The sequence below is a fragment of the Schistocerca cancellata genome, chromosome 5, assembly GCF_023864275.1.
Source record: "Schistocerca cancellata isolate TAMUIC-IGC-003103 chromosome 5, iqSchCanc2.1, whole genome shotgun sequence".
NCBI lineage: Eukaryota > Metazoa > Arthropoda > Insecta > Orthoptera > Acrididae > Schistocerca > Schistocerca cancellata.
The window spans coordinates 19,724,473-19,745,873 of record NC_064630.1 but is presented as its reverse complement, the minus strand read 5'-3'; the positions used below and the strand labels follow the sequence as shown (position 1 = coordinate 19,745,873).

The 21,401-nt window shown below is 38.5% G+C and overlaps 1 protein-coding gene across 2 annotated transcripts in view; it reads left to right on the top strand.

Annotated features, from left to right (window-relative positions):
- LOC126188076 (E3 ubiquitin-protein ligase KCMF1-like) overlaps positions 1–21,401 on the top strand; it is a 95,460-nt gene that overhangs the window by 25,216 nt on the left and 48,843 nt on the right. The gene's annotated exons all lie outside the window — the stretch shown is intronic.

Genomic DNA, 21,401 nt, shown 5'->3' with positions numbered 1-21,401 from the left:
ACCTTGAACTTCCATTAAGCAGTAACTCTACTCTCTGCCATGTGTATCTTTTTAACCTAGAATGTACACTCACACTTTGAGCATTGTTATACAATAGTAGGAAATGCTTGTTGCGGCATTTTATTTATTTTCTACTTTGGAAATCCCTCTTCTAAACTTCAGTGTGAAGTGTATAATGGATCGGTGTGGAGCATTCTGGTTCAACATGGAATTTTTCCATAGGATCCAGGCATTACTTTGATTCAAATATCAAATGGTTATTCAGTATGCAGAAGCAATAAACAACTGTGCAGCTTTGAGGAAGTGCGGAGTCACAAAAGCCAATGTTCGGAGTTGGCAAAAGTACAAAGGACATCTAAAAAATGCAAATTCAACTAGGAAAGCTTCCAGTGGGCCACCGATTGAACTTTTTGAAAATATTGAAATGGATTGGTAGTTTCCCCACGATGTCATATGAAATAAACATTGTGCATTGGCACAGCCAGCTGTAGGTGGTGTACAAGGATGATGTCGTGCAGTGGACTTGGGCTGCGACATCAAACATTCCTTGCCCAGTGTCTTCTGGTATGGTATGAGGAGAAGTTGGTAGTGTGTCAGCAACACATTATAAGGCTGAGAAAGGAACATGCGGACCTTTTTAGGGTTAATCAGAAAGGAAACTCATGTTTACTTTGGCATGACATTCAGTACAACTGTTAGTTAATGTTCAACAGATCATTTGAACAATTCTTTTATCGAAATGATGTGGAAGGAGTCAGTTTACAGTTGAAGAGAAAGACACCAAAAATGTACTGGTTCGCACTATGGGCAGTAGGAAATCACAATCGGCGGTAGGAGATCACAATCACCATTATGATGTGTGCTCTTGCCGATGTGACAAAGATGTGACCCAAGTCGTCCTCAGTTGTAAAACTATACCAAAGGAAAAGCTGCCTCCTGGTGTCATTATATTTCATTTCAACTGAAAATGTTGGACAACTAACGAGTTTATTGTAGTTTGACTAATTATAGTCTCAAGCAGGAGGCCAGGTGTTCTTCTATAGATTGTGGGATCCTTTGTGCTTTCAAGGGGCATGTGACACCAGCAGTGAAGGCATAAATCCTGAAATTAAACACACGGGGTGTATACACTGTGGGAAATCTGGGAAAAATCAAGGAATTTTTTCATCTAGGAGAAAACTGGGAATAACGTGGGCATTTTTTGAATTCTGGAAATTTTTCATTGTTTTAGTTTTGAGTGAAATTTTTGTAATTTTGACTGGTAAGAATTTCACTTTAGCCCTTTCCTGCAGAATAATACCGCAGCAATAAAATGTAAATGAGAGAAAAACACCAATATACAACTTAAGTTTCAAAGAAAATTTCCCATGTACATCAACACAGTGCAAACACAATTGTCTGCCGACATGTCAAAGGCTTCAATACAAAGACTATGCAATACTTTGTAACAACATTCTGCTTTCAGTGAGTGTGGCATCACAACTGTTTAAATTTGTAACAGATCACGGGAAGATATTGTGAATGGTGGTTTGAGGAGTGTTACTTTGAAAGCAAATTTCCTTCTATGCAAGATGAATTACTTTGTGTGTTAGAATGTGCGATAAATTTCTTAAATCACGGAGTGTTTGACTCTGTCAAAGTTTTACAATTTGAGGACCAACCACTTAGAAAAATTTCAGACCCAGAAGACCAGAGCCGGCCGGTGTGGCCGAGCGGTTCTAGGCGCTTCAGTCTGGAACCACGCGACCGCTGCGGTTGCAGGTTCGAATCCTGCCTCGGGCATGGATGTGTGTGATATCCTTAGATTAGTTAGGTTAAGTAGTTCTAAGTTCTAGGGGACTGATGACCTCAGATGTTAAGTCCCATAGTGCTCAGAGCCATTTGAACCAGAAGACCAGAAAAATTTCAGACCCAAAAGACCAGACATTTGTCATCATTTAAAATTTAACTGTCACATTTGTCTTTGATATATCTTAAGGTTCGCAGGAGAGCTTCTGTAAAGTTTGGAAGGTAGGAGACGAGATACTGGCAGAAGTAAAGCTGTGAGTACCGGGCGTGAGTCGTGCTTCGGTAGCTCAGATGGTAGAGCACTTGCCCGCGAAAGGCAAAGGTCCCGAGTTCGAGTCTCGGTCGGGCACACAGTTTTAATCTACCAGGAAGTTTCATATTAGCTTTACTTGTTGCTATACTACATGTATATTAATTGAAACCATTAACTTTTCCTATTTGCGTGTTCACACTACTTAGTGATGTTGCTGTTGGCTGAGTACGATGTCCTATGTTCTGAATATCTGTTGTCATTTACTGGCAGAATAATGTCACCCGAGCTATTACTGGCTGACAAAAGCATATCGGAATCTCAATTTCAGTGCTTCGTAAACTAGCATGCTGTGTTTGGTGGAATCCATATTTATACTTTGGTAACACAAAAATATGCTGTGAACATGTTGCTGTACATCAAAGATCTTTCAAAAACACATTATTTTTTTGTTTCATAAAGTGCCAGGAAGTTCTAACCGGGTTATAAAACCCTTACCATTCAAAGGATTGATAAGTTTTACAGCTCCAAGGGAAAGTATACTGTCACTTAATATGGAGAAAGTGTATTTTCACCAGGGAATATGTGTATTTTCATCCAGGAAAAGGGTGTTTTCAATTGGAGAAACCCGGGAAAAGTCTGAGGATTTTTTTTTCCTTGTCCATATTCACCCTGAACACAGATCTTGTCATCATTGCAGGATGCGTTACTTTGCAAGTACAAGTTTCAGAAGTGGTGATGAGCTGTCTGCTGCTTGGACACACACATTCAGTGCATCATTTGTGAATGGTTTTAGAAAGTGCTGTGTAACAAACGCATTAGATGGGAGTGAAGATGATCTACTATAGGAGGAAGAAGAAGAAGAAGAAGAAGAAGAAGAAGAAGAAGAAGAAGAAGAAGATCTCTTAGTATGTCAGTTATATCACAGTTAAAGATTGTTTGATTTTTGACCTCTTTTCAAAACAAATTTAACACAAAGGTATGGCCACTGGCATACGTGGGTGGGGACTCATGTCCTGCAATCGCTAGTGTATAGTGTATTGATGGATGGGAACATATCACATGCACACAGGTTCTTCAGTGCTCTCTACTGGCATTTGTTAATTTCGTCATCACATTTATGCATGGCTGATTGGTAATAATGAACGTAGTCTGCACCTTTTTTTTCCCTGAATTTTGGCTTGAAAAATCGTGGTGCAGCCTATAATTGAGATTTTTCCCTCTCAGATCATAAATTGCCGATTTCAAAATTCTTCTTCTTCTTCTTCCGTGTCCGGATGCACCAATTATATCATCCCTTCCCAGTAATTAGCAACGTAGATTGCTTTGTCATTGACTTTCAAAATATCATCTTTAGTGCATTTTGTAGGCATATCTGGGCAGATCAGTAGGTGGTCCAAGTCCTGTATTGCTCCGCATTCACACCTGTAGCCATCACTGTAACCCCATTTAAATAGGTTTGATTTGCACCCAGTTACTCCAGTGCGCAGCCGGTTTAATGACCTCCAAGTTGTAAAAGGTAGTTGAAATCCTGCAGATCCCTCCTCAAGTAGTTCCATTGTGGAGTGTGGCACCATTTCTTCCCAAAGAGATAGCCGCCTTGCGGCGGGCTTGGTGGCGAGCTCTTCAGTAGTTTCAATGAAACTCCTGCGGGATTTCAGCCGGACACGTTGTTTTCGGTGCATATGCATCGGGTGTTGAGGATCATTCTTTTGTTTTGATCTTTCGATCTCGGCGGCTACTTGTCTGCGGATAGTGGGTGGTGCTATGCCTATGATGGGGTACATGATGTCTGTGGGGGTTGGTTTGAGGCATCCTGTAGCAATACGTACAGTTTCGTTTACGGCGATGTCAACTTGCTTAGTGTGAGCAGAGTTCCTCCAAACTGGCGCCGCATATTCCGCTGCTGAGATACTCAGCACCAGACCCGTGGTGCGCAAAACATGTGGTTGAGCTCCCCACGATGAACCTGTTAACTTCCGCAGTATGTTGTTCCTGGCACAGACCTTTTTTTTAGTGTTGTGACAGTGCTGCTTAAAAGTAAGTGCTCTGTCCAATGTTACTCCCAGGTATTTTGGGCTGTTTGTATGTTTCAGCTCTTCCCCTTGCCACATGACTCGGAGTTTCCGTTTGGCTTGTTTGTTCCTAAGATGGAAGGCGGATACTTGAGATTTACTAGGGTTTGGTTTGAGATTATTGCCGTCGTAATAGGTAGCAAGTTCTGTTAGGGCTCCTGTGAGATTCTGCTCCACTTGTTCAAAGGTTTTATCCTGTGTGGCCACTGCTGCATCATCAGCATATATGAACATTCGTGTCTGGTGGCTGATGGGAAGATCATTGGTGTAGATGTTAAATAATATTGGAGCCAAGACACTACCCTGTGCAAGTCCATTTTTCTGTGTCCTCCATCGGCTGTTTTTAGATTGTAAGGTTACATAGTAGCGTCTGTTTTGTAGCAGACATTGCACGAACATAGAAACGGTGTACTCCTTAGTGACATTATACACTTCCTGGGTAAGCAACTTATGGTTAACTGTGTCATATGCAGCACTGAGATCCAGGAATGCAACCCCAGTTACTTCTCCTCTCTGATAGCCGTCTTCGATGTACTGTGTGAGATTAAGGATTTGGCCACAGCATGATTTTCCTGGTCGGAATCCAGCTTGTTCATTAATGAGGGCTTTGTCCACATAATCGGCTATGCGTTTGAGGACCATTCACTCCAGCACTTTAAATAAATGACAAAGCAGTGACATAGGCCAGAAATTTTTAGCTTCAGCTGGGTCTTTCCCTGGTTTTAGTAACGCAATAACCCGAGCTTTCCTCCACAGTTTAGGAATTTGCGTTGTTGTAATACAGTTATTCATTAGCTCTAGGATCCATGCTTGTACTCCCGGTCCAAAATGTTTAATTTGCTCAGATCTCAGATCGTCGAGGCCAGCGGTCTTATTGTTTTTCAAATCATTGATGGCATCTTGTAGCTCCTGAATGAAGAACGGGCGAGCTAGGAAGCTAATCTCCTCGTTCGATTTTCTTTTAATTTTGCCATTCCTGATCTTCCTTTTAGTTTTTCCGTTCATGAGTAGTTGGTGAGCTATCTGATCAGGTGTAACTTCACTGTAATTTGGTTGTGGTTCTGATGGGTCGTTGTTGAGACTTTTGACCAGTTTCCATGCCTTCCTACTGCTGTGCTTCATGTCCGTCTCTTGTAGGAGGTTGCACCACTTTTCCTTTCTCGCTTCGGAGATACCAGACATCAGTACCTCACCTGCCTGTATCATTTCCTCTGAGAAGGGGTCTTTATTGTACAGTTCTTCATACTTTTTCAGGGCTTCCTTGCTGCTACCATTTAGTCCAGCGATATACTGGGTGCGGCACCGTCTAGGTATGTGCCGTCGAGAGATTTTCTTGACAAGGTTTATAAAAGTTTCATATGATTGTATCTCTGGTTTAATTTCCAAGATCTCCTTATCAAGGTCCCCTGTGAAAAGTTCCCAATGAGCTTTTTTGAAATTGAAGCGTCTCTTAAAGGGCATTGCATCTGATTTGATTACTGCAGTAATGCAGCAAGTTATTGCTCTGTGTTGCGATCTTGGAATTGGGTCCTCGATTTGCTTTACAGTTTGCAGGGATACCTTTTCGGAGACAAAGATGTTATCTGGATTATATCCTCGTTTCCATATTCCGCTGTTAAATGATGCAGGCAACTTTGGGTCATGTATCAATTTCAGTTGAGCCTGGTCTGCCCAGGTCTCCAGCATTTCGCCATCGTCATTTGTCTCTTTATAACCCCATGCGAGACCGTGGCAGTTAAAATCTCCTAGTACAACATTAATGTTCTTTGAATGGAAATTTCCAGGCTCCGTAAATTTGCACCCATATCTTGTGAGTTGAAATTACTACCATTACAACTTACTGCAGTTGCTGTTGTAAACCATCAAAGGCATAGGAAGAAAAATCCAAAAAACTTATACCTTTTTTGCAAATGCAGTACCTGTTCTTGAAAAAAGAAAAACAACTTTGTTTCACAAAACTAAATCAACCTGCTTTTTTACTTATCCAAATCGAACTCAATCACCCCCATTAGGTGATCTGTAATTCTGCACAGAGTCACTATCATAAGGGAGGTCATCTTCAGTTGCATCAGGTATATTGGAAATGCCAGTTGTTTTTTTAATCTTTTCATGATACGTTCTTCCAATATTGATTTCCAAGCAGCCATACTCCGGTGGCACATTTCTGTCACAGACGCACGTTGCAAATGGCCTCCTGATGTTGAAGTTGTTGTGTTTACGATGTAATTTCTATAGAACTGTGTTATACTAGCTTCGAGGGGATGCTTGATACATACATCCAAAGGCAACAACACACCTGTCATACCACCAGGAGTAATCACTACATCACAGCTTCCTTCTTTCAGTTTCTGTTTCACCCGATCGCCAGTTTCCGTATGAAAACTATCCAATAAAAGCATTGCTTTTGAGTGAAGAGCAGTCCTGGCTGCCGAAATCCAGTCTAGGGCCACTTCCTCTTTCATCTAGCCATCACCACAAGGTCTTACTATAATTAAGAATAAAATTCAGTCATCAGTTGCAGACATAATTTATTTCGCTCTGCTGGTTTTGAGAAATTGGTCATCTTTGAAAGCCTACAAAATTATGGCTATTATAAATCATTAGGCCTTGTGCATATGTATGTGTAAAGTATAAGAAATGTATTGTGGAAACTTACTTACAGAAGTCAATATCTTCTTCACAGAAGCATAATGCCGTACTATGTCCAAAAATGTACTGAATGAATGTGATTATTGTAAATACAAGAGTGACAGATTGGTAATTTATAATAAATAAATCACTTCTGTGTACATGTCAAGCCGTTGTGCCAGCAGCAAGGAAAATGTATAAAAGGCTATAAAGAGTGTAACTAAGGTATATAAGGAAGTTATATACAATATATTTGAAAAAATTGTAAGAGATGATGTACTGTCAAAATAGTGTCAGTTTTCAAAGCAAGATGATCATTCTTTTTTTCAATGTAGGTGGGAATGTTTATATATTTCAAATTCTTCTAAAAGGTTCATTTTGTAGCCATTATCAACTATACGAAAAACTTCCATATTTAGTTAGGAAGGAAGAAGAAGAATGTGTTTCTCAATTTTGAGATGTTTTACAAAAGTTGAATTACATGAATTATCTACATCTTCGTTGAGCAAGTTCTAATGAAAGCAGGTCTTAAAGGCCCTGCCAGTCTGTTGTATAAAAAAACGCGGACATACTACATTGTATTTTATACCCCAGATTTGAGAAATTTGTCAGTTGGAGGATTGTCACTACATATAAAGAGTAACCCGGTGACATTATTGGTGGTAAAGGACACACTGGTACCATATTTTTTAAACAAATTAGCTATAGACTATGAAATATCACTTAGAAATCAGATTGTAGTGCTTTTTTTAACAATAAGGCCATTTTTAATGAGTTTAGGGGAATTTACTTTCTTGTTGGTTTTATTTTTATAAGATTTTAGTTTATAATAATAACATACAATTTGTGCATGCTTGGACATGTCATAGCATTATGCTTCTATGGAGAAGTTACATCTGCTAAACCAGTAGTAAGTAAGTATGTTATACGTGAGGCATTCAATAAGTAATGCAATTCATTTTTCTTTTTTTCTGAAAACAAATTGGTTTTATTAAGGATTCCGTTACACCTTGGTGGTATTGTCCACTCTCTTGGCAAAAAAAAAAAACCTATTTTCCAACATAATCTCAGTTCAGTGTGACAGATTTACACCACCTTACTGGGAGGGCTTGTATACCTGCGCAGTACCATACTACCGCTCGACATTGGAGCCAACTTCTTGCTGCACCAGTAACCTGCCCATATCATCCGTGCACTGCTTCCCGTGGAGTGCATCCCTCATTGGGCCAAACAGATGAAGTCAGAAGATAAAAGATCTCTGGGCTGTAGGGTGGATGAAGAAGAAAAGTTCCACGAAGCTCCTCTTGGATGTACAGACTTATGTGAGGCCTTGCATTGTCATGGAGAAGGAGAAATTCATTTGCATTTTTGTGGCAATGAGTGCACTGCAGTTGTTTCTTCATTTTACTGAGGGTATCTCAATACATTTCAGAGTCGATCGTTGCACAAGGAGGGAGGACATCGGAGTAAACCCTTCAGTCCCAGAAGACCATTGCCACGACTTCACCGGCTGAAGTTGCGGTTTTGAACTTTCGTTTCGGATGAGACGTGGTGTGGCGCCACTTTGTGGATTGCCGTTTTGTTTCCAGTTTGAGGTGACGAACCCATGTTTCATCACCTGTGACAATGTTCAACAAAAAATTGTCACGAACAGCCTCATAATGTGCAAGCAGTTGTGTGCCGGTGGTCCTTAATTGCCCTTTCTGGTCTTCTGTTAGGCAGAGGGAACACGACGACGAGTGGATGAATGTGTCATCACTGTTAACAGAGATGTCTAGTTGTTAACAGAGATATCTAGTTGTGTAGCGTGGTGTTCGATTGTGATCCGTTGATCACCTCAAATGAGAATGTGTGGCTCATTCTAACACTGCAGGAGTTACAGCTTTGTGTGGCCAGTCAACACACAGGAGAACAGACAGTTTTGTGTGACCTTGTCGTGACGATGACGGATGCTTCACGCAATGACTCGCTGTGCTTTTGTTTACTGCAGTGTGTCTGTGTAGATATTCTGCAAGTGCCGATGATTATCTGCAGTGCTCTGGTTGTCCACCAAAAGAAACTGTGTCGGCTCTCTGCTTGGAACACACCCGTGTCACAGGTGCCATTTTGAAGGCTACGTGTAGCGTCGCCACTTATCAGAACTTTATGAAACTCTAGGAGCTGAAATGGAAATATTCCAAAATGTCACACAACAAATTCTGCATTTTTTCGTGCGAAATTGACAGAGAGAATAAAATGTGTTCCATTATTTATTGAACGTGCCTTGTAATTTGCACAAATGTATGGCCGAGGTCTATCGATTCATAATATCTGTAATTTTGTAGGCATATGAAGAAGACAAATTAATTTGTCAAATCTGGTAAAGTGAAATAACTCTGTCTGCAAGTGACAGCGTACTTTTGTTCTGAAATATACATTACATTTGCTGAAGAATAACGACTGTGAATAAAATAATAATTTTTACAATTACAACTGGGAAGCTTTCTCCCTTGGGGATGGTTTTCTGATTGAAAGCCACATACACTGACAATTTTCGTCCATCAACAATAATTTTCTACATCACTGTGTGCTTTTGCTTTGCAGCACCACACGTACGTATTTGCACACTGGCTTCCCATACATTATTTCCTGTAGTGCTGTTTGGCATCTCAAAATGGACTGGCATTTGGTCAGGATTCCATATTTGGGAAGGTAAATAAAAAATTTTACTTTGAAGTTGGCTCATGTAATACCAAAGAGATACTAGACTTTTCATGCACTTGAAACATTTTTTTGCGCATTTGTAGTTCTGCGAAGAACAGATAGGTTATGTTGTTGCGTAGTCGCCAAACCCACCCGTACGAAACTTTTAAATAGCATTGGAGAAATGTTTCACTTATGTTCAGCCTTCAATTTGAATCATTTACATTGTAACAGCATCTTCATATTTCCTGTCTTGAACTATAAAATCGAGTCTCTGTCCACATCTGGATGTTTGCACTTTTCGCCTGAAAGTGAACACTACTTTTTTAACTATTTAAAAGTTTCTCTCCACTTTCACACCATCGGCAAATGTTGTGTTCCTTAACATGAAATCTGCATCTAGCTTCCTGCTTTCCGCGTTCCTTTGCATCGTTTATAACTTGAAGTCTAAATTTCACTGTGTAACTAGTGCACTTCTTTCCCATCTTTCCCATTTTCACCTCTTAAATTAGTCACATCACCAGACCTCTCAATACACAAATCCTGTCCTGTTGAAGAGTCACTCTGTTTTATTGTGTTGTGAAGAGATGGAGGAGATGGCTGAGGTGCTGATTACCAAAAGGGTCTGAAGCACACTGTCTTCTGTTTTGACTTCTGTTTTTAGACTGTAGCATGTATGCATGCACCTGGCATATGGGTCTCATAGTGAACCAGCTTTGTCTATACTGTTAGCCCTCATTATATGTATGAAAATCTGTCGCAAGCATACGGTAATATTGTTGCTCTACACTGCCCGGTTGTTATGTAGATTGCTAACATAATTTAGTGCCTCCATCACGTGTGTAGTAGCAGTTGTGCGGGTGTTGAAGAAAGAGCGGGAGGAAGTGCAATTCAAAGTCTTGAATTTTCTTGTAAATTCAGTGGTGCAAGATTTATTTTTTACAATAATCTCCTGTCAGAAGTTTAGGTGCGACATATATTCACTTGCAGCCTATATCCCCTTCTCAGGAGGCTGGTAAGGAGCTACCACAACAAGCTCTGTGAGACATTCTGTATCTAGAAAACGTTGATGCAGATGGTTTTGCTGTGAGTGTGGGTATTTCATCTTGCTTGTTTTTTAACTCTTACTTGTGCACAAACATTGCAGCTGCCAGTTACAATCTGCAGCCTTCTAGAGATTTATTCTCCATGCCATCTGCATATTGCAGAGTTTCACCTTCTTTAGATTATAAATGTTTGTCAGTAGTGGAAATTTTAAATAGTGGGTGGGGGAGGTGAGGGATATGCCAAAACTGAACGCTGTTACAACCCCATACATGTAGTGCAGCTCTTGATCCTATTATTCATTCCTTGTGTGTGATAAGGAGCAGTCCACCATAGAGAAATGATAAATGAAATGATTGTGTAACATTGATGGCCGGGAGGCCCCATCCGGGGAAGTTCGGCTGTCGAGCTGCAAATCTTATTTCAGGTGACACCACATTGGGCGACTTGCATGTCGGTGCTGGTGAAATGATGATGAGGACAAAGCAGCACCCAGTCCACGAGCAGAGAAAATCTCCCAGCCAGGAGCATGGTAGGCAAACAAGTTACCACCAGGCTAAGCAGGATAAGAGAAATGATGTCAAATGTTTCACAAAGACATGAGATATGTTCCATTCCTTTATTTTCGTAGCTTTCACTGAGAGTGCTTGGTTTGAAAAACACTTAGAAGGCAGATATCTGTGGAGAAAGAGTTGTCTCACTGATCAAATGAATGAGAATTTCTTAAGTTCCAACCCTTACTGAAAAACCCATTTGGTTGCTGTGTATGTCACACTTGATATGCAAACAACCACCACCATTCTGACCAGATTTGTCATCCGCTCCAGCTCCCTAAAAGCGTCTTGTAATTATATTAATGGGCAGTATGTCACTGAATCAGATTCTTCCACAGTTTAGCTCAGGTAATATTCTGTCACGTTTTATAAACCTATTATTAAAGTGTTCATTCCATTTTCTGTTATAAACAGATGGTAAATATTGTTTCCCTTCATTTGCAGAAATGGAAGATTGTTTTTGTGGATTTTGTTTGTATCAAAAGCACTATTTGTACAAAAAATTAGAGGTGTTTATTGATCGGCAGTAGAGAATGGCTTTAGAAATAGGTGACTTGTCAAGACTTGGACCATTTTTGCTTGGAGAATATTTGGCTATTGGTATGTCTTTTTCACTAGCATCTGTTCCACATTTGGCTAGATTAAGGAATTGTAAAAGTTCTGTTATGTTTGTGACATAGAAAAGGAAAAATTGCATCTGAAATTTTTCGTACCTACGTGATAAACATAACTGAAATAGCAACTGTGGAAGAATGGCTTCAGATATTAACAAAATTGTTGAAATTCTCTTAACTTTACACCATTCTCATGGTATCCTCTTCTATTTTATGTAAACTGACATAGTTTTGCTGAGAGCTGTGCTTCATATTTCCTCAGTGCTTCCTTATGGTCATTGGTGGCTCCCTGCCATTCAAACACCCATGTGTGACTAGTTTTATTTCTGATGCAGAATGGCTTCCGAATCCTTACTTGATTATTATGATAAATTTTTTCTGTGGCTTCTGTAAATCAATAAAGGCAAATGCCCGGATTATAAAGTCATTTTTTTAAATGACGGGGCCAGTTTCAACCCCTTCTCTTCTGTCTTTGTTCTTTATACCTAACGACCTTTCCGTTAACAGGATTTGAAACCCTAATCTTCCTAGCTTCAAAACAATTAATAGGTAGCTAGAGCCCAGATGACTTACTTTTACCTCTCAATTGGTTGCTAGTAAAATTTCTAATGGTACGAAGCTGAGGGCAGTTGCTGATACTGTGTGTTGAGTGTTAAAATCTTCCACTACAACCTCTTCTTTTCAGTTTTCATATTATGGGTGTTGTATCTGCTCTTGGCAGAGTAGCCCATAGGCATGCATTCTGTTCAGGTTAGATTTTGTGCTACCGGTAGATAATGCTTATGACCTGCTAGATAATGCTTCAATTTGTATATCTGGATTTTGCCTGTTCAAGAATACCCTTAGAAAGATTAGTGTAGCTACTTTCCCTAAACTGTTGTTCCTGTCACTTCTGAGTGTGTCATTTCCAGGAAGTGAAAGTCCTTAGCAGGCTTTAACCAGGTTTCAGAGACAGCACAAACTGAAAAATGTGTTTTTTGTTAGTGAATGAGACACTACATATTCCATTCAGTTGATCTAACTTTCCACTATAAAATGATGTGTTACACCTTTCAGCATCGGTTCAGGTAACTGATGTAAACAAGTCTTTAATACCAAGCCTGGCAAGCACACTGCTCAAAAAACTAGTTCCCACGAGGACACGCCACATTAGTACCACATTAACACCAATCCTGGCCTAGATAGTTAACTCAGTTTTGTGAGAGTCTGTCCCCAAGTTCCTTCAGTTATGCCATATCCAGCTGAAACCACTAACGGATTATTAGATTCCATAGAGCTACCAAATTGTGGGGCTGTAGATTGCTACATTTCACTGGCTGTTCAAAAAGTTCAAAGTATTTTCTGTGGTATTAAATTTGAATAATTTAGCAGGCCGAGTATTTGCCAAACTGGAAATGTCTGCATGCAGCCGTATGAATGCAGCAGTTGTCATCTTGGAGTATAGGTTTGTCCACATCGTGCTATCAAGAAAATGCAGGCAACACTTGGTCACCAACAATGTTGAAATAAACATCCTGGTTCATGTTCACATTCACAGTAACCTAAATGAATGGATCCAAGTCACAGCACAAAAACAACCTCCACACACTGCAGGCTATGAACCTTGTCAGTCCACCAATGCACTCATTCATTGTCTCACATCCTTTGAAAAGAGGCAGAATTGCAACTCATTGGATCACACTGCATGCCTCTAGTTAGCTACTATCAAAGTGTTTTTGGTCCATTAAAGATGGGTCGCTTTTTGTGTTGAAAGCGATGACCTTTTGCGAAGTACCCAGCTCCAGATGCCTATTGCATTCAGTTACTTTCGCATTGTTTGAACAGAAACTACTCGAGACTGAACTATATTCATTGAGAGCTGAAATTTTTGTTGGTTTTGAAACTGACTGTCATTAACAAGCCTTGACACTTATATCTGATTCTTATTAGATAGTACCTTTTCTTGACCACTGTGCGTGCACCGTCTTACATTGCTGCAAGTTTTGCACCATTCCTTGTAGACACATTGGGCAGTCCAAGTTGATTCACAGTGCTCCAAAGTGACCAGTGTCCTTTTTTAAGGTCGTGAGCAACATCTGATCCAGTGGTCTTCCGTCCTGCTATAGAGTTGGTGTCCACAGGTGTGGGTGAAGAAATTGGTTTGGAGAGTATGAAGGTATTGATATAAATGATTAGGGATCATTCAGTTTTTCACTCGTAGTTATCTGCTGCTGAATATGTGCAGTGATATTTTGAGGTATTGATACAGTCAACAGAGAATCTGCTGCGTATTTGGACGCTTGTTTGCCTGTGAAAGAGTGTACTTACTATGTTTGTGCTTTTGGCAGATTTAGTCCTGAACTTGGATGTAGCACAACATGTGTCTTTATCATGAGCAGTGCAAGTACAGCATGTTGAGCTGTTGAACAAAAGTCAAACATAATTGCCTTGTGAAACAGTCAACATAAAATGCAGTGGAGGAAATTGTATACCATATTTTAGATTGACTGACAGCATTACTCCCATGGTTGTATACTGGCTGGCTGTTTTCATATGATGTGCCTACAAGCGAGGTGAGTGAGGGTGCACATCAAATTAATCGGAAGACTGATAAAGGCACCATGCACAAGAAAAAGTAATACAACATTGGGAACAGTTCTTCCGGGAGAATGGAATGGAATTTGGAAAAGTAACAAAGCTAACAAAAATAATTCAAAGTGATCTGTGTAGAAACCTTGGAGAATGACTCCTATGAAGTAGATAATTAAATGAGAATTATCAGTGTGGTGCGAATAACACCATCTTTCATAAATTGAAGTCATTCAAAGTTTGAATGTTCTTAATTATGAGGCTCATTAAAGCAAAATGTTTTCTTCAGTCACTGTCGCTTCAAAACTTAGAGCAGCAGATGGTAATTTTCTATTTTTTTTTTTTTACGTGATTTTTTTCCCTTCTGTACATTAGATAACTTTGCTGTTTTTCTCTTTTATGCCATTTTATTTCTCTCTCAAGTTAAACTGGAAGATAAAAATAAACTTCATAGTACTTTGTTTGTAGTATTTTGCTTTTTATTTACAGTAGCAAATATTCAACTCTGCAGTTAAAATGTCAGTCATTCCTAAATTCCATACCAAGACTTGCACAGTAATAGCCAACAAATATGGCTGATTTTCAGCCCTTCCTTGATGTTAGTGTACATAATTATGCAGACCACCACCACCACCACCACCACCACCACCACTATTAAATTGTAATGTGCATTTATGGATAACTATTAAAAATAGAGCCATTAAAGAAAGAAGTAGATTGTATTCTATTCCAAGAAAATTGGTAAAAACTAAATTTCAAGTGTAGGTGTGTTTAAAGCCTGTGAAAAATGTGACAAAAATTCTGCTGTCATTTTAGTAAATGGAAAGACTTCATAATTAACTTTTTCATTGCCTTTAAAAATTCCCATTATCTACCTTCATAGGCAAATGGAAAAATTTTGATAGTTCTCAGGTGCAGAAAAATGTTGTTGGCAGTTTGTACGTGGGGTACATTCAAAGTAGAATATGCTGTGATGTTATGTTAAAAAAGGTGTCCAGACGAGTCCATACAAGTCACAATTGTTGCTGTTGTTGTGATGTTCATCTCCGAGTAACTACTGCAACTTACATCCTTCTGAACGTGCTTAGTATATTCATCCCTTGGTGTCTCTCTCTCTCTCTCTCTCTCTCTCTCTCTCTCTCTCTCTCTCTCTCTCTCTCTCTCTCTGATTTTTTACCCTCCATGCTTACCTCCAATACTAAATTGGTGATCCCTTGATGCCTCAGAACGTGTCCTGCGAACTGATCTCTTCTTCTAGTCAGGGTGTGCCACAAATTGCTTTTCTCCCCAAGTTTATTCAGTACCTCCTCATTAGTTATGTGATCTACCCATCTAATCTTCAGCATTCTTCTGTAGCACCACATTTTGAAAGCTTCAATTCTCTTCTTGTGTAAAATATTTATCATCCATGTTTCACTTCCATACATGGCTACACTCAATACAAATACATTCAGAAAAGACTTCCTGACAATTAAATCTATACTCGATGTTAACAAATTTCTCTTCTTGAGGAACACTTTCCTTGCCATTGCCAGTCTACATTTTATATCCTCTCTACTTCGACCATTATCAGTTATTTCGCTCCCAGAATAGCAGAACTCATCTACTACTTTAAATGTCTCATTTCCTAATCTAATTCCCTCAGCATCACCTGATTTGACTACTTTCCATTATCCTCATTTTGCTTTCATTGATGTTCATCTTATATCCTCCTTTCAAGACACTGTCCATTCCAAATTTTTATTTCTTCTCCATAGATTTTAATTCCTACTCCAAATTTTTCTTTTGTTTCCTTTCATGTTTACTCAATATACAGATTTAATAACACCGGAGATAGGCTACAACCCTGTCTCACTACCTTCTCAACCACTGCTTCCCTCTTGTGTCCCTCGACTCTTTTGTATAAATTGTAAATAGCCTTTCGCTCCCTGTATTTGACCCCTGCCACCTTCAGAATTTGAAAGAGAATATTCCAGTTAACATTGTCAAAAGCATTCTCTAAATCTACTAATGCTAGAAATGCAGGTTTGTCTTTCCTTACTCTCTCTTCCAAGAAGAGTCATAGCGTCAGTATTGCCCCACGTGTTCCAACATTTCTACAGAATCCAACCAGGTGGCTTCTACCAGTTTTTCCAGTAAAGAATTTGTGTTAATATTTTGCAGCCATGATTTATTAAACCTACAGTTTATTACTTTTCACATCTGTCAACACCTGCTTTCTTTGGTATTGGAATTATTATATTCTTCTTAAAGCCTGGGGGTATTTCACTTGTCTCATGCATCTTGCTCACCAGATGGTAGAGTTCTGTCAGGGCTGGCTCTCCCAAGGCTATCAGTAGTTCTAAAGGAATGTTGTCTACTCCTGGGGCCTTGGTTTAACTTAGGTCTTTCAGTGCTCTATAAAATTCTTCACTCAGTATCATATCTCCTATTTCATTTTCATCTACATTCTCTTCAATTTCTATAATATTGTCCTCAAGTACATCACCCTTGTATAGACCCTCTTTGTACTCCTTCCACCTTTCTGCTTTCCCTTCTTTGCCTAGAATTTGTTTTTCATCTGATCTCTTGTTATTCATTCAGGTGGTTCTCTTGTCTCCAAAGATCTCTTTAATTTTCCTGTAGGCAGTATCTGTATTACCCTTAGTGATATATGCCTCTACATCCTTACATTTGTCATCTAGCCATCCCTGCTTAGCCATTTTGCACTTCCTGTCGATCTCATTTTTTAGGCATTTGTATCCTTTTTTTGTCTGCTTCATTTACTGCATTTTTGTATTTTCTCCTTTCATCAATTCAGTGTCTCTTCTGTTACGCAAGGATTTCTACTAGCCCTCATCTTTTTACGTACTTGATCCTCTGTTAAAACTGCTGGAGGCCAATACAAAAAATTTAGTTCTGCAGATGATGATCTCACATACGTTTTTCACAGAACTACACCAGAATAACTTTGCAAGAAAATTCTGATGGTTCATAAATAGAGAAATAAGAGCAAATAATAATGTGCTGTGTAAGTGCAATGAGAGATTAGATACTAATGGGAAGAGTGATTGTTTGGACAGAATGCGAAGTTACAAGAATGGGGTCAAGTCCTGCTCTGCACACAGTTCAGCCACCCAGTTTCAGATCAATAAATATTCTACTGCAGAGTGAATATTCATTCTGGATATAAGAATGCTTCCTCAATTTTAGGATTATTCAAAGTGTTTCGTTTTCAGACTTTTGACACGTGTCCCTCCATTGTCCTCATTTTCAGACTTTTGACACATGTGTTGCTCCATTGTTCTTAACTGAATAAATGCCAATATTCCATGTTGGTCTATTGAATAACTGTCTGGAAAAGAGCTTATTCGTTGTGATGTTGGTTGTGAGGCATATTGATTGCATACAACCTGGTTGGTTCCTCTTCCTAGCAATTTACATAATTTGTCTTTTACAATGCAGATGTCCTCTTTTTGAATAACATATAATTTACTGACGTAATTAGCTGTAATCCATCTCACTTTTTTGACTATAAAAAAACACACATTTACATAAATACTGGAGCTAACTTATTCAGTTACTAGTTTGAATCTCTGTTTTTTTCTGCTGCAGTCCATTTTGGAGTGGGCAGTGTTGCAATTTCACTCTGAATTTATGTGAGTAAACAGCCTTTGTCAAATATATCCTGTGACCAACAGTCAACTGACACTTCATTTATTCCATTGCTCTTTCTTATTGTTCTTTGGATACTCACTGTCATTTGTCCTATAAATAAGTTAAAATTTATCAATGTAAGACATAATGTGAGACACAAACTTCGAAAGTTAAAAAAAAAAAGAAATATATATATATATATATATATATATATATATATATATATATAAATTTCTTGCTTATTTTGAGGTGAGTTATGTAGCTCTTCTAAAGACTGCATTACAAATATAATTTAATATCATACCAAGATGGTTCATAAATAGAGAAATAAGAGCAAATAATTATGTGCTATGCAAATGCAATGAGAGATTGGATACTAATAGGAAGAGCGATTAATTGAACAAATGTGAAATTATTCCAGTTGAATAAATCTCTGTCAGTAGCAAAGACATGGAACATATGTAACTTTACATTTGTAACGGATCCACTATATCAGCTGTAAGTTTGTCACCAGATATATATGGTGTGCGCACTGTCACATGATCAAGCGAAAAGTGCAAGCGTGTAAGAAATGCAGTGTTGTGGCGTGTTTAGAAATAAACTGCTTGAATAATATGTAAAAAGAAAAAAAAAAGGCAAAAAGAAATAAGAAAATTGGGGTCAAGAGGCATTTGTAATACTAGGCATCAGCTTTGGCCAGTGGTCTAATAGTAATGGCTGCATGGTATCACTTGGTGCGCATTTTGAACTGAATTATTGTCACTGTTTGTTGCCACACTTTTGTTGACTTTAAAACAAATTACGTACTTAATTTTGTGTAAGAGGAAAAAATTTTGTTTCGTTTCAACAGGAATGACAGTTAGTAGATCTACAGGTATTTTTTCTGTACAAAAAAGTTTTTTTTTTTTTTACAAAAAATTCATTCTGTGTATTGTGGTCTCCACTGCACCTTCACAGTACTTGTTTTATTTCCAGTGTGTAGTTGAAGGTCTTCTTGCAATAACCATATTGATTTGCTCAAGATATATATGATACTGTATCAGTCTCTTTTTGAGCTGTATAGCTAGAGAGTAAGTTGTGATAATAGCTTCAAGTATTTACAGTATTCTCTTAACAAAAGTATGTACCATTTTTTGCAGCATCCATTATTGCTGTAGAGGTGCCTTTTACAGTACTGGTACTTGATTTGTATTCTTTTTGATAAATGTTTCTCTCAGCACTCTGTGATTGAGCATTTTAGTCATAACTTGAAATATTTCTTTGCTTGATGCAATAACTTCTTGCAATCAAAACTGTTTTATTTGTGTTTCAAAATACAGCCAAGAAATGATGTTGCAGTCACCATGTTCATTATCTGGCACATTTTCATTACATCACTTGTCAAAACCAGCAGTCATTTTCCAATATCTGCTTTATTCAAAAATTGTGTAAAAGGAGGAGATACAGAAGAAAGTTTGTCTGTCGTATTTAGTGTGTAACTGTGAGGATTAATGATACCCGGGTAAACTTAACATAAGAAGTGATGTAGAAAAACATAATTTGGCAGAAGAAAGAATAAAGGTGCATACGAGAGGTATTTGAGGACACCATTTGCTTTGACAATAGATTGTAAGCATGAATATTCCCTTTTTCAGTGTGATCTGTGTTCTATGTATCTTTACTGTAGGGTGAATACTTGCCTTTCACTTATTTTGACTTCAGTCGTGCCAGTTAGTCAGATGGTCACACCCTCTGGCAGTATTCTTTTTCAGTTAGCTCAGTGATCAATAAATCTTTCAAAGAAGGTGCTTGTTATGTAGTTCATATGAAAACAGTTACATACTGGTGTTTTACAGATGACCAATAATATGTCTCCAGTAACAGGCACAAGTTTTATTTGATTGCACACACACCTAGTAGTACATTCTTTTGTCCCAGTTGTAGTGGCCATCTGGTGTTATGTAATGTACTCTGAGACTTAGTGTGGGGGAGCCAGACCATTCAACAACCATTGAAAATTTATTGAAACACATCCAAGATGCACAGATATGCCTTACTGAATGCTAACTTGCTTTAAAGGACAAAACTCTGGTTGTTTGATGGCCAGACAAGTACTCTTAGGTTGGGAATATGTCCATAGACCCACTCTTCACACTGATTGTGAGAACTATGTGGCATATTTTTGTGCCAGATGTGAAGTTTCCAGCAAGAAGCTGTAGGTGGTCTAAATGTAACACAATCTGCTGGTATGCTTGTGTATCATACTCCTGTGTGAGAGATTGACCAACATAAGAGGTCCCATTTCATTCTATAAGAACATTCCCTATATGACTCTAAAAGCAGTAGTTATATGCATGTGTGTCTGTCTTTAAACAGCCATTATCTGTAGAAGTGTTCAACAATTGTTTATCAGATTCTGATTTCCACTCTTTCTGTCACTGAATGTTTCATATTAAAGGGGAACAATTGTTTCAACTTTCTGTAACTTGAGACTACCACCAAATTTACTATAGTTTTCATTATGAAGCTTTCTCATTTTATGAAAAGTGCTTAATTTCAATATTTTGTTTGAAGTGATTTCTATTAGGGCTAACAATAATAGTGGCTTGCTACATTAATAATTTCACATTTAGTCCATGCAGGGAAAGTCCTGTCACACAGAAAGATTTAGAGTTAGCTGTTCAACTGGGAACAGAATGTGACTTTGGTAAGAAAGTCAGCTTATGAATCCAGATATATTATAAAAAATGAACTGTACGAGTTACAAGTGTTGTGTTTAGTGAAATTCTTCTGGCTGTAAGACCACATCATGATGCACAATGAACCATTATTTTAGCTGCTGTTACAGGCAGCCTCCATATGGAACACTGTGGCTGCAAATCTACTACTGGGTTCCTACCTCTTAGTTTTCATGTGTGAAGTGACACCTTGAACCTCTCCTTACTGTTGGAGTGCTTACCATGGTGCACTATGTGGCAGCTCTACAAGCACAGTCACCCAATTAATTGACAGTCACTGGCAAGATACCATAAGAGAGAGACAGGTAACTGGTACTATATATGAAACTGTGTTGTCACATCACTAGTACCTGTAGTCACTGTGTTAAAAACTGTCCATAACCATAGTCTAAATGATGTTTCCGTCAGGACATGGTATTGTGCCCAGAACAAATAGTCCCTTAGTAATGTGAACTGTCTAATTTCTTTTTATAAGATCTCATGCATGCAGAAAACCTATCTGTCTGCAACAAAATATTGGAGAGAGTTGACTGTAAATTACAAATGACCTTTCAAAATAGAGAAAGTTGGTGCTTAGGCTTCCAGTGTCCCATAACTGGTGTGACTTATTCCACCGAAGTTTGAAAGACATTGTTAGTGTCCCCAAATACATTGAAAATTGAGTATGTGGATAACTTTAGGTCAAACATGAGGAAAGACCCAGTTTCATTTTGCTTATGCCCAAAATAGACATATGTAAATGTCAATAGGACATTACAATTAATATAAAAATGAAAACCATCAATTTTTGACAAAATAAGATAATTGGATAGATAAAAAATCTACTCACCAAGAGGTGGCAGAAA